Source organism: Hippocampus bargibanti, linkage group LG04 (assembly GCF_051943395.1).
Source record: "Hippocampus bargibanti isolate YZ-2025 linkage group LG04, ASM5194339v1, whole genome shotgun sequence".
Lineage (NCBI taxonomy): Eukaryota > Metazoa > Chordata > Actinopteri > Syngnathiformes > Syngnathidae > Hippocampus > Hippocampus bargibanti.
The window spans coordinates 8045050-8058756 of NC_142737.1; the positions used below are offsets into that span (position 1 = coordinate 8045050).

General features: G+C 44.8%; 1 protein-coding gene across 1 annotated transcript in view; it reads left to right on the forward strand.

Annotated features, from left to right (window-relative positions):
- ndufaf2 (NADH:ubiquinone oxidoreductase complex assembly factor 2) overlaps nucleotides 1-13707 on the forward strand; it is a 29478-nt gene that overhangs the window by 354 nt on the left and 15417 nt on the right. The window lies entirely within an intron of this gene.

The window sequence follows — 13707 nt, forward strand, 5'->3', positions numbered from 1 at the left end:
CATTACGGATGACCTTAGCTGATGATGCATGATATTAGCTGCGGTGCTCTTAATTATTTTATATATCTGTTTATTGCCGTCTTATTGCCACTCAACGTAGCCATTTATCACTTGTATTTTTTTGGATTTTTGCAATTGTAACTTTCCAAAAGGTGTTGAGTTTTAATAACGCTTCCACGTCTGTAGTACCACAGACTTACTGCTAGATGGGGTACGAGGCTCAATATTCAAATATATTAAATTTATACATCAACAACACTTAGGAGACAAAATATTTATGGGCAAGTTCATTGTTATTGCTGGGTTGATTTTTGCAGATTTAATTTTTTTGAAATCAAATAATTTAGTCATACCTTTGGATTTGATGTTATACAATCGACAAATATTAAGTTACGTCTGATGTTTCCGACAACCCAATGTGTGTCAAAATTGGTCAACAATTCAACAAGTTGTCACAAATCACATAATACAATTACAAGTGAATGGAAGAGAGGGACTTCCAGTTAAAGATGGCTCATCAGTCTGCACATATCAACCATCTGAGGCTTCCATCGGTGGTTATGTATGTCAGTGGGAAGAGCGCCATGCCTGTTCTACACTTTGCGCCAACGGAGCTCAGCACTGCTAACCGTTGGCAGCGACAAGGTACTTTCTTGGCGCCGCCGTGCATTTTCAGTCTCTTTGCGAGCCAATCAGAAAGACTAAATATGTCACTCATTTTCATTAAATATATCAGACAGATTGTTGAGCGCCAGTGCGTGCAGCGCATGTGTGATAAAACGTGTGGGTTGAAGATATAAAGACAAACCACAATGTCTTTCGTGTGGGGGTATGTGCCAACTGTCTTTGTTTACACTGAAAATGCAATTGCAGCCATTCCCTTCTCCCACATGTATGTGTGCAGGGAAAACATTTATTTTATGTCTATGTAGGCTCTCAGTCACACAGGAGTAGTCCATCGATGAAAAGGTTTCTTCAGCCGTCAACTGTACTTTTTTGAAGGTGTCGGACGTTTTACGCTCCTCATCCGAAGAGCTTCATAAGCGAACTAAAGTTGTGCTAGTAACTCTGGCCCTATATATATATTCCTAATGGACAGCCTGCTCTGATAGGTCCCTGCTCTAAGGTTGGGGGAGCAGTGGACTACTCTCTGAAGCTAATCTGATTACCTTTGTTCTGTCTGATCACCTCTAATGTTCAATGCCTTGCCCTGATTGCCCCATTAGTTCTGGTATCGCCTCATCAGCATGACTAAGCCTATGTTGTCACGACCTAAGAAGTCTGTTGGAAGCATGATCTAAATTTAAACCTCAAACATATATAAGATATATATCGGGCCGCAGTTACCAGCATTACTTTAGTTCGCTGACGAAGCTCTTCGGATGAGGAGCGAAACATCCAACACCTTCAAAGAAGTACAGATGACGGCTGAAGAAATATTTTCATCGAGTTATTTTATGAATTTTAATTATGAAATCAATGACAGTATTGGAGGGCGGCCCGGTAGTCGAGTGGTTAGCACACCGGCTTCACAGTGCAGAGGTCGCCGGTTCGCGTCCCGGTCCGGCCTCCCTGTGTGGAGTTTGCATGTTCTCCCCGGACCCGCGTGGGTTTTCTCCGGGTCCTCCGGTTTCCTCCCACACTCCAAAAACATGCATGGCAGGCAGATTGACAACTCAAAATTGTCCCTCGGTGTGAGTGTGAGAGTGGCTGTTGTATGTCTTTGTGTGCCCTGCGATTGGCTGGCAACCAATTCAGGGTGTCCCCCGCCTCGTGCCCGAAGACAGCTGAGATAGGCTCCAGCAACCCCCGCGACCCTAATGAGGAATAAGCGGTACGGAAAATGAGATGAGATGAGATGAGATGACAGTATTGGGTTAAAAAAAAATCAGCTCAATGTAAAGCACAAACTAGATAATGAATACCAACACGGAATTTAGGGTACAAAGTCAAGTGTGAGATTTTTCTCTCCTTTTGAGAATATGACCACAAAGGTCGTTTTTACTCCAATAGCCCTACTTTCCCTGGTTTCTGTCTGTGTCAACAAATTTTGCCATGAAACGGAGCTAGCAATTTTCCACCTTTGGATGTATTATCAGACAAGTAACAGTGTTTGCATGATGTCTGTGATTACGCAATTCCGGAACTGCGATGTGTAGTTTAACACCGAGCTTTATTTCAACGACCTCGTTGCACCAAAGTCATCTTCAGACAATATTGGAGCACATCGTAATTAAATAGATGATAGACTTTCAGTAATAATTAACTGTTTGTGTGAAGTTATGTCTGAGTCTAGGGACAGACAGGCCGGCCCCCAGCAGGCTTTGCACGCATGGTTTCATTCTGACTGAACTTGACTTTGTGCTTCACCTTTTTCTTTGCAGTTTGATGGGTGGGGGGAAACTTGCGCTCACCTCATATTTATAATTCATTACAAGGCTCCGGGCTGCCAGACTATTCAAATGAGACATCACACAAGCCCATTTCCCCATCACGCTACAGGCCACCGTCTGACTGGCCAATCTCAATGACTGACACCGCCGGCCCGGCGAAGCAAACTGATCAGCGGGCGCCAGGCCCGCACAAAGAAGCGAGCATACCAATGCATTGCTAAAACCCGTAATATATGCCGCTCGTATTTATGTCATCTTTTTTTTTTTGTAGCCACTCTGGCCAAGCCAGGCTGGTGGAAATCAAAGCAGATGCATTATTTAGTCCATATGTCTTGCTAAAGCGAGCTCTTTTTGATCTTAAACTGATAGGCCAGGCGTGGGCTCGGGGCCTTGCAGCTTGGGCCCCGGGGCGTTTTTTTTTATCCCCCCCCCCCACCTCCGCCGCATACCAGCAGTCGGTTCAGGCAGGGTGTGCGGGAGCTCTCTCGGCTCTACCTACTTCTTTCGATTCATTTCTTCATCCCCCTGTGCTCGTGGTCCATCCTCCTACCTTATTCCATGCTTTGCTGCTCCCATTTTCTGCCTCTCTCGGACTGTTAACTTTCAAAAACTGGGGCGTAAGCAATCTTGCGTGTGGTAAACTATGTATGAAGACTTTAATAGTTGTTCCGAGAGGGGACTAAAAGGACAAGTCCGCTTGTTTATACCACAGCCGAGTGCAAAAAGAGTGAGGTTATGTTTTCATCTTGGAAATAGGACATGTATTGAGTGAAACTAGGGTTTATTTGACAAATTGTATTAAATAAAGTCAGCAGGAAGGAAATCTCAAACAACAAAATCATCAGAATACAAAGGTCCAAAGTAGCAAACAAAACCATGAGTAAAACATGATAAGACGAAACAAACGTGACAGGGTGAAACAAACAATGACTCAACACTGAATAGTAGTGCGGTAGTCCTTTTAACTACCACTGATTAAAACGACCAACACCTGGGAAGCTGCAGGCGGGGCCCTACAATGCCACTCGTTGGTCACAAACTAAACCTTGACAATTGGAGCTTACACAAAAAGTGTAAATACAAATAATAATAATAATACTACTTTCATTTACAAGCGCCTTTGAAAACCCTCATGGTCACTTTACAGTCACAGGATACGTTTTTCTGTGGGTGAGCAGCGGCAGCCACATGCGCCAGCGTTCACTCAACCAGGAAGTAACTCAAATACATACATTACATACACATACATTATTATAGTATTGCAGTCAATGTCACCTCATTTTCTAGATTCCCACCACTGCCATATATTTTGTCATTTTGTTATACCGAAAATACGTGGCAATTGGTTATGGGGGTTACGGTTCATTGGATTGAATGGGATTGGATTAGCCTTTATTAGTCTCGCAGTGAAGAAATTTCCATTTCACAGCAGCAAATTGCTGAAAGTAGAAAAACAAAATACAGGAGCGGCTGTGAAGGCAGCTACTCTTGCGGCGCCATCTTGAAGTCAAAACAACAAAAAAACACTTTATTGTATATTTACCTCTGTATGATATCGATGCACTAAAATTGAGCATACGAGAATAGAAAAGTTACCCAATAGTAAAATAATAATGGTATAGCTGAGCTGGGACAAGGGGGAGTGAAAGGGGCGGAGCTTGAACCGTCGCCCCATCTTTTGATCCATGGTGAAATTGTCGATTGTCGAAACTGTTCATCACCTTTGTTTGGAAGGTTCAGGCCATAAACATGTTCTTAGAACAAACTATGTCACACTATGCCACGTAAATCCGCTTCAATTCCAATCCGCGACAGTTCCACAGACACATCGGCGCTCTGCACTGACGCTCCTTTCTTCTCATCGCGGGTTCCTCAAGCCATGCATTCATCCAGCCGCAGACTGTCCACGGCACAGACCTTTTCGTTGAACAAAGCAGGGCTGTGAAAATGCTGCAAAAAAGCACAATCGCCCCAGAGCTTTCCAGCGATGACAGTCAAATGGCACCGACATTCCTCCCAATCAAAAACGGTGCTGACGGACTTGACATATTAAATGAAAATATGTAAATGAACATTATCTGCTCTTGGACTTTTGTTTGTAATTATCTCCTGTCTGAATTCCACCCTGGGCCTCGTTATTTTTCTCCTCCAAGTCCATATTCTCTTTCTGTTGCGGCCATTCACCCCCCGCCCCCCTCCCCCTCTTTAAAGCCTTGCCAGCCAACATTGCAATGTACTACAGAAGAGTAGTTCAGCATTGTGGAGTGGGTTGGGTTCAGCAGCGGACACCCCCTCCCTCCCCTAACCTCCTCTTCATTCCAGTCGCTCACATGCCAGTCAACGCGATCCCTGCTGATGGTTGTCTGTAACCACTGGCTGTCCATCCAGTGGTCTTCCCCGAGCCGCATCGTTGGCCCCATCCACATGAATATGGAATCAATTTTCCCTTCTCTTTTTGTGCGCTCCCAAGGCTCGGCCTGGCTCTGCCTTAACACTGCATGGGGCGCCGTGTCATGCTAACCAGATGAAAGCCGAAGACGAACGAGCCCTCGTTCGGCGGCACGCCTGCAGCTCCCGCCGCCTGCCCTTGCCCTCTTTTTTTCGGAAAGAAAAGAGCCGCGCTGACATTATCGGCGGCTGCAGGCGCATTTGAAAATAATTGCCTGTATGATTGCTATTTTTCTTACCTCTTTGAGGAGGTGTAGCCTTTTGTCTCAGGGAATCAATGGCTGCTCAATACCGGACAGAGGAAAGGCAGTTTCCTTTCATGTCTGCCTGAAAAGGGGAGTATTTTTAGCTCTATTCGTTTTTAGCGGCGTCTGCCATGCAGTTTTAATCTAACGCTTCTCTTTCGCTGTGTGCGGACAATGCAAGGGATTCAGAGGTTCCTCAGAGGTGCGCCACGTTGCGTCAGAGAAAAGGCGCACCATCACTATCCCCTCTGCCTTTTTCTATTATTTATTTGATCAGCTAGCTCCCCTCCTATGAAGTCCAAACTGAGAAGGCCTGCACTCGGCTATTTCAGGATAGCCAACTCCCGGGACCGTGGGCTCGCATTTGTAGCGGCTTTATGTTTAAAAGGAATCGGCGAGTGTGTGCATCCCCCCCCCCTGCCTCCACACCCGCTTCATGCCCCAACACACTTAACACAACAACAGATGGCCGCGTGTCATCAGCGCGTTGATTCAAGCCGCTTATTTTCATGGAAAGAGTCGCAGCGGAGGGAGACGTCGGTCCAAAATGGTTGTTTGCTTTGCCACGAGTCGTCCCGCGGGTGTCATGAAGGAAGGTCTATCCTACAGTAGGACATCAAGGTGCCGTTTACCGCGCGTTGGCCATGTCCGGACCGGCTACAGTAAATCACGCTAATTGATCATCAGCGGTGCACAAGGTTTAAATGAAGGTTGTTTAATCGTTATCGAGACTCGAGGGTGTTTGGCTGATCTCGCACGCTGCCGGTTGCCAAGTGTGGGCACGTGAGCGTATGTGTGAGATGGAGCACCATGAAGTGGTTTAACTACTAAATTAAAAAGGCATTTGGAAAGATGGATGCTGACGCCGAGATAAAAGGAGAGCGCATCACAAGTGGGGCAAAGGCGCCAATGTCAACACAGTTCAAACTTGTAGTCTTTGTTTTAAAGGCGAGTACGTGTTCACTTGTCATTTTATTAGATACGAGTGTCTGAAATAACGTCTGCCCGGATGCCCGGGGCGTGCAATTTCTACGTCGGGCGTACAACTTACAGAACGTCTCTGCCCGGGTGGCCGACAACTTTAAAAAAAAAAAAAAAAAAAAACGTTTGCTTTATTTCGATTTCTAAATCTTCATTCGGTTTGTTTGGTAATTTGCATTCTCGGCAGCCAATCAGAAACCTGCATCGAATAACTTCCTGCTTCAGGGTGCATTTGCATATCATTTTCCAAAGTAGACACACAGAGAACACAAGAAAAATGGATGAGTGGTTTGGAATCAAGCCAATACCTCAGCCGCAGAAGAAAGATTCCAAAGAAGCGAACAAAATTCATGATGCTACAAAACGTAAACGTACATTAAAAGCATCGTGGAAAGAGGAGTTCACGTGGCTTGTGGCAGACGACGCAACGTAAACATTGCATTGTACAACATGCCGAGCAGTGTATAGATAAACGACAACTTGAGCAAAATCATCATCAAAGGATATTTACGATAAATTAAGCAAGGGAGCATTTGTGGTAAACTGTTGTTCTGTTGCATATTTTCATTATCAATCCTTAATACTTTGCATCAATGTTTATTTTTTTGCCATTAGTCGTCTTATTGTGTTTCAAGTTGTGAAAAATGGGGCAGGCAACTTTATGGCTGGGCAGGCAACTTTTCAGAGTTGTCTGCCCTGGTCTCCGGTAACTTTTTGTCATGAGTTTCAGACACTGTAGATCAGGGGTGTCAAAGTCATTTTTTGCCGCGGGCCACATTGTAGTTATGGTTTCCTCTCGAGGGCCGTTATGAATTTGGGGAACCCATTAGAATGTTTAAATCCCTTCAAATATTACATATAGAGCACACAGCAAATTAATGAATAACTCGTTTTCAAATCTGAAGTCAAGAATAATGACTTTTATTGTGGTTGACATCCAAAAATATTAAATTTTGGCTCAGATTTTAGCAATCATCATGGGGTCTAACAAGATTAATTTGCTTTCACGGGCCGAAAAAAATGATGTGGCGGGCCGGATTTGGCCTGCGGGCCTTGACTTTGACACCCGTGCTGTAGATACACCTGCATACTTTGGGTAAGGCTCTCCCATCTCAGATGGCCCGGCAAGATGTTGCGCCACCCGAGAGGGGGGTTTCGTGTCAGGAAAGGTCCCGACTGGCACACAAGTCGACAGCCTTTCGCCGGCGATTCGGAATATTTTAATGAAGCAGACAGGCATAGAAGAATAAGGAGCGATAAGGCCCAGTGTGAAGGAAATAGAAGGAGAATGTTAAAAAGGGGGGGGGTGACAAAGAACAAGGGAGTTGCTGACATCCAGGGTGAGATTACAGAGTGGATAGGATGGAGGGGAGGAATGGTGAGAGTGAAAGTGAAAGGAGGCTTTTTGACAGAAAGATGGTGAAATGAGTGGGTGGAACGGGCCGACGACGGGTGAAGGTGGAGGCAGGTTAATGGAGGTGGGCGGGTGGGGGTGAGGGGGTCTGGAGGTGCAATGGATAGAGAAGAAGGAGGTTGGATGAGCGTGAGGGAGGTGAATGGAAAGAGGCGGACAATCCAGTGTATGGGCGTCACATACATAAGGGGGTGACGGATTAAACAAAAGGACACTGACTTCCTGAATCGCCGCAATTTTTTTCTCCTCCACTTCAAGCGAATAGGGGATAGGAGGGAGAGGGCTGTTTCCCCCCTCCCCACAAGCATGCCCGCGTTTAGTTAAAAGTGACACCCGGGGGAAATCAGCATTCTTTTCTTTTTTGACTTCTATATGAAATATTCCGCTTTCTGCCGCTGTGACTCGCTCAAGCCTCGGCGGCTTCAGCGCTGAATTTAAACGTGCAGTGATACCTCGGCTTACGAACGCTTTCGCTCACGAACCTTTCGCCTTACGAACGTTAAATTTGCGTCCAAAGCAGCAAACAAAACCACCACCTTTGTTTGCAAGGCTCAGGCCATAAACATGATCGTATAACAAAGTATGTCACACTATGCCATGTAAATCCACTTCAATTCCAATCCGAGACACATACGCATGGGTGCTCTTCGCTGACGCTCCTTTCTTCTCATCATGGGCACCTCAAGCCATGCATTCAACCAGCCGCAGACTGTCCAAAAGGACCGAACGTTTCGTTGAACGAAGCAGCACTGTGAAAATGCTGCCTATTACAAGCGCAAAAAAACATAATCACCAATGTCAAATGGCACCTACATTCTTCCCAATCAAAAACAGTTCTGACGGACTTGACAGACAATGATACCTCGGCTTACGAATGCTTTAGCTAATGAACTTTTCGCCTTACGAGCATTAAATTTGCGACAATCTAATCTTGGCATGGGAACTAAACGAAACGGACGAACCAAACCACACAGCGCCACAGTGGCTGGCGGACTAGTTTTCGGCGAATGAACACCAAACCACACGGTCGAACAGTGCCATGGTGGCTGGAGGACTAGTTTTTCCACACCCACTTTCTTTGAGTGCAGGTGTGGTTTGTTATCGAGTGGAGTACTTTTGCTATTATGGGACCAAAAAAGACCCCCCCCCCACAGGGTAGTGTTAAGGCAAAGAGGACACAAAAGACATTTACAGTCGAGCAGAAGAAGGAGATCTTACTTAGCGTCCCAGTACACTATGTCGACCATTGCTATGTGTGGCTCAGGGTGTTTTTGTGTTTTCTAAGCAACGGTCTCAGGCAATAGAAGAGGTTGAAAAACTTCTGTTGATTTGGATTAACAAAAAGCAGCTAGCAGAGGACAGTGTGAGTGAGGGTGTTGTCGCCGAGAAAGCACGGCAACTTCACTTGGATATCATCAAGAGGCACCTACATCGACTAGCACAAAAGTAAATAAAACAATTTTATTATACCGTACAGTTTATTTCTTTAATTACAATACAATAGCACATTTATTACACATAAAGTAAGGTATAGTTTGTGGAGTTTTAAGGCTTATTTAGTCGAAAATTATCTTTTATGGGGACCTGGGAACGGATTATTCTCATTTTCAATGGTTTCTTATGGGAAAAAAATGTTTGGCAGATGAACTTTTAGCCTTACACACACTTTCTGGGAACCAATTAAGTTCGTAAACCGAGGTTTCACTGTATGGAGAAGGAGAGGAAAAAAAATAGTACGAGCGGCAGCAGGCCTACTTTACACCTAAGCTCCTCGTTTCTCCACAGAGGATGCAAAACAACGGCTGGCCTTTTTCCTCCTAAAGCTCTCTCTGTGTCACGAGGCTCACGGCTAATGGGTAACCATGGTTACGGGCCTCACACAATCCCTCCCCCGCCTCCCCAGTTAGATTACAGATTGGAGGCAAGAGAGTCAGGGTCGTTACCTGCTTTCCCTGGTATCACTGATGCTTATCGGATCGTTCCATCTTCATATAAGGCCGTCGATTACCATGCGCCCATTGGTGCCTGTTCCTGTGGAATGAAATAACCCTGGCGTTTGGATGGGCTTCTCTTCAAGATGCCTTTTTTTGTTCCACAACAGTCAGTTTGGATTTCACAAATTCTTCATTTATGCTCCACTTCCGTTCAGTTACGCATAGTCCATGCATTCATTTTATTCCTCTGATCAATGTATGCTATGCTAAATAGGGGCGGGCCGTGCATGTCACTCCTCGGCCTTCAGTAGTGCTATGTCTGTATCGATCCACAGCTGCGAGTGTTCGCCAGGAAATAACTTGCGACTTAAGAAATACAAACGCTCCTCTACTTATGAACTTTCAAGTTGCAAACAATGGTACATACAAACATTTTGGTCGTAACATGCAATATTCTCTCCAGTTGTACATGTACATATCTTTATAGAGCATATATTTTATTACATTTTATCAGTACAAAACAATACAAGTTACTGATACAAGCCTTAAACATACTAATATAAACTTTAAACATACTTATATAAGTCTAAAACGCATTCCATACAAAATATAGCACTGAAGCAACTTACGAACAAATTCACCTTAGGAACGACCGTTCATAACGTATCTCGTTTGAAAGTTGGGGAGTGTCTGTACTGTCATTAAACCGTTCGATTTTAACGATGAACGTGTGGAATAATGATAACCTCGTGAAATTGCAATATAATTTGCTATTTTTGCTAGCTACTTTGCAACCTGTCCAACCATTCTTAACTTGTTCATTGTGCAAAAATGTGTCCACTCCCGTGCCAGGGTTTTTGTCATTATCACTTGTATTCCAGGACCCACAGAAACATTAGACTAGAAACCTTAGACTCTCTTCTTTCATCAGAAAAATCTGAGTTAATTCCTAAATGATATGGGTCTGGAGTCATATGAGGTTGAAATGAGGCCGTCTGTCCAAAATACAATTCAATACATACATATTAGTTATATAGCGCTTGAACAACAGCTGAAGCTGCAACAAAGCGCTAACATTGGGGGAAAAAAAGGGGAAATGCTGCCCCCTTGTGGAAAAGAAAAAAAAAACCATTGCCAGAGGCTATGGCGAGCGCTTTATCCCCCTAAGCATGAAAAAACAAAACCCGAACAAATTCAAGAATGGCGCTCTACATTTTATTTTCAATTCCCGAATAAAGCTTGGGTGTTGATAAAATGCTGTCAATGGCCTCTGGACATGCTTTTTTCTCTTCCACAAGGGGGCAGGATTTACCATTTGTCCATCTTAGCGCTTTGTTACAGCTTCAGGTGTTGTTGAAGCGCAGTATAAACCAATATGTATGTATTGCATTGCATTTTGGACAGCCACCCTCATTTCAACCTCACATAACTCCAGACCCATATAACTTAAGAATTAATTAATTAAATTAAAAAACTCTTTTTCTGATGAAAGAAGAGAGTCCAATGTTTCTAACACTGCATTTAATGTTTCTGTTTCTACCGATGTCCCCATTTCAAGCTCAGATAACTCCAGGCCCATATAACTTAGGAATTAACACTTTTTTCTGATTATAAAAGTGTGTCTAATGTTTCTTACGCTGAATCGAATGTTTATGTAGTCCTAAAACGCCAGCATTTCCTTTTTTTACCCATATTAGCGGTTTTTTTTCCAGCTTCAGCTGTTGTTAAAGCGCTATATAAATCAATTTGTATGTAATGTATTTTGTACAGCCGCCCCCATTTCAAGCTCAGAGAACTCCAGACCCATATAACTTAGGAATTAACTCTTTTTCTGATGAAAAAAGAGTGTCTAAGGTTTCTTCGCTGAATTGAATGTTTATGTAGTCCTAAAAGTCAATATTCTGTGGGTCCTGAAATTCAAGTGACAATGACAGAAACCCTGGCACTGGAGTAGACACATTTTTGCACATCATCTGGCAGTGAATGAGTTAATTCGTACATAGAGCTGACTAGCATTTTTTTTTAAACAAAGCAAAGCTATGGTGTTGTTCGACATGCGTACGCCACACGCACACCTTCGGCAGTCAAGCAGTCAGCGACTTGGCTTAAAAACATACTTTTTAAGGGGGGGGTGCATAGCTTAAAAGCATCTGTGTTATTCAAGGGAGTTGAGATGTGCTCCCGCTCCCCCTCCCCCCCCACTTTTTTATCCCTGCTGCGAGTCAGGTGCATCTCCGGCGAGGCTTTTGGTCCAAGCGTCGGAGAGAGAGAGAGAGAGAGAGAGATGATTTGTTTATCAGTTTCTCTCCAGATGTTTCCAGTCGGGTTGTTTTCCCCTTTGCTGACATCTGCGGGAGTCATCAAAAGAGTGAGAGTCTAGGGACACCCGCCACGGCATTGCGGAGGTGAAGAAGAAGAAAAAAACTCTAAGGTCGCCCCCCGGAGGGAGTCACTTGGGAGATGATGTGTCAAGTTGGGGGTGTGTGAGAAGACAGTGTGCGAGTTGGCGCAGGTGATAGAGTTGAGCAGGGGTGTAATCCAAGGGTTCAAAGAGTACCCCCCCCCCCCCACTTGGAGCACATACTCGGCGTCTTATTCTCGCCTTATACTCGATTGGCACGCGCCACCGCTACCACGGCAACCCCCATCTCGCCTCCGTCGCCGCCCCACCCCGAAATCTCCTCCCTTCCGTCGCTCCGCTCCCCACCTCCCCCATCTGCGGCCTCGCTGATGAGTTGCACTCAGACAGGTGAGATGGCTCATGAATATTAATGAGGCGGGATTTCATTCCTGCAGCTGCTCGGAGCCCCGCCCTGACCCCGAACCTCCCCCACCCAACCCCCTCCGACGTAATGCTGCTGTTTGTCCTTCACGGTGAGAGGCAGCGCCCTCACTCCTGTCCCTCAGGTTAATCCGCCTGCCCCCCACCCCTTATATGTGTGCATCGACGTGCGTGCGTGCATATTAGTAAGTAGGTTCCCCCCCAGTGAGTGATGAGAAGGCAGAGCTGTCACAAGGGTCCCGCTGAGAGCAAGAGCTGCTAACACCCTTCATGCCTCTCTCTCACCTCTCTCTCACAAGAGGGGAGGGGGGATGAGGGGGGGATTCTCACCCCTCACACTTTGACTCGGTGACCAGAAAATGCATAAAGTCGGTCATTGGAGTTCAAGTTAATCATTTAACTGTAAACAGGAGGGTTTTGTCCCACACAGGGGGTGGGAGTGGGGGGGGGGGGTACTGGAGCACCTCAGGGCAGGCGTAGAATCTTGAGAAAAATACTGTATTTTCCAGGCTATCAGGAGCATCTTCAATGAATGGCATATTTAGATTTTTTTCCATATATAAGATGCAGCTAATAATAAGGTGCACCTTCAATGAATGACATTTTAAAACTTTTTCCATGTATCAGGTGCACTGCATTATAAGGCGCACCTACAGTGAATGACATAGAATTTTTCCAAACACGGGTTCACCTAATAATACGGTGCACCTTCAATGAATGACACATTTAGGATTTTTCCAGACACAATATGCACCTAATAATAAGGTGCACCTTCAATGAATGACACATTTTAAAACATTTTCCATATATAAGATGTACTGCATGAATACGTGCACCATCACTGAATTTTTCCATATACAGGTAACATCCGAATTACATCCGGCTCGATTTACGACCACCTGTACTTACGACCATGACCTCCAGACCCTATTTTTAACATTTTAATTCTACGCCTGGTATCGCAACGTACTAGCAGGCCGGCAATGCGTACGACAATTTAGGCTAGTCAGCCAGCATCTCACTCTCGCACAGCAATCGATCGTGCGATGGAATCAGAGCGGGGAATTTGCGAGTCATTTAGCCTCCGGGTATCTATTCAACCTTTTGAATGGATTTCAATTTACGACCATTTTTACTTACGACCGTTTGGTCGGAACGGAACTCAGTCGTAAGTCGGATGTTACCTGTATAAGAAGCACCTAATAATAAGGCGCCCCTTCAATGAATTACATTTTTTTTAATTCCATATATGAGGCGCACTTGTATTATAAGGCATATGGTCACCTTTTGAAAATGTTGACCACTTTTAGGTGTGCCTTTTAGTGCGGAAAACACGGTAAATATAATTAAAAACAAAATGGATGGATTGTCATTCCCTGCAGTGACCAGTAAAAATGACCAGAACACCGAGTGCCACTCAGTCATTCTACCGCATTGTTGATTGTCCCATGAACTGCTTTTTGCCATTGTATGGAGCCATTCGGCGAAATGCCTCAGCGCTACGTGGCCT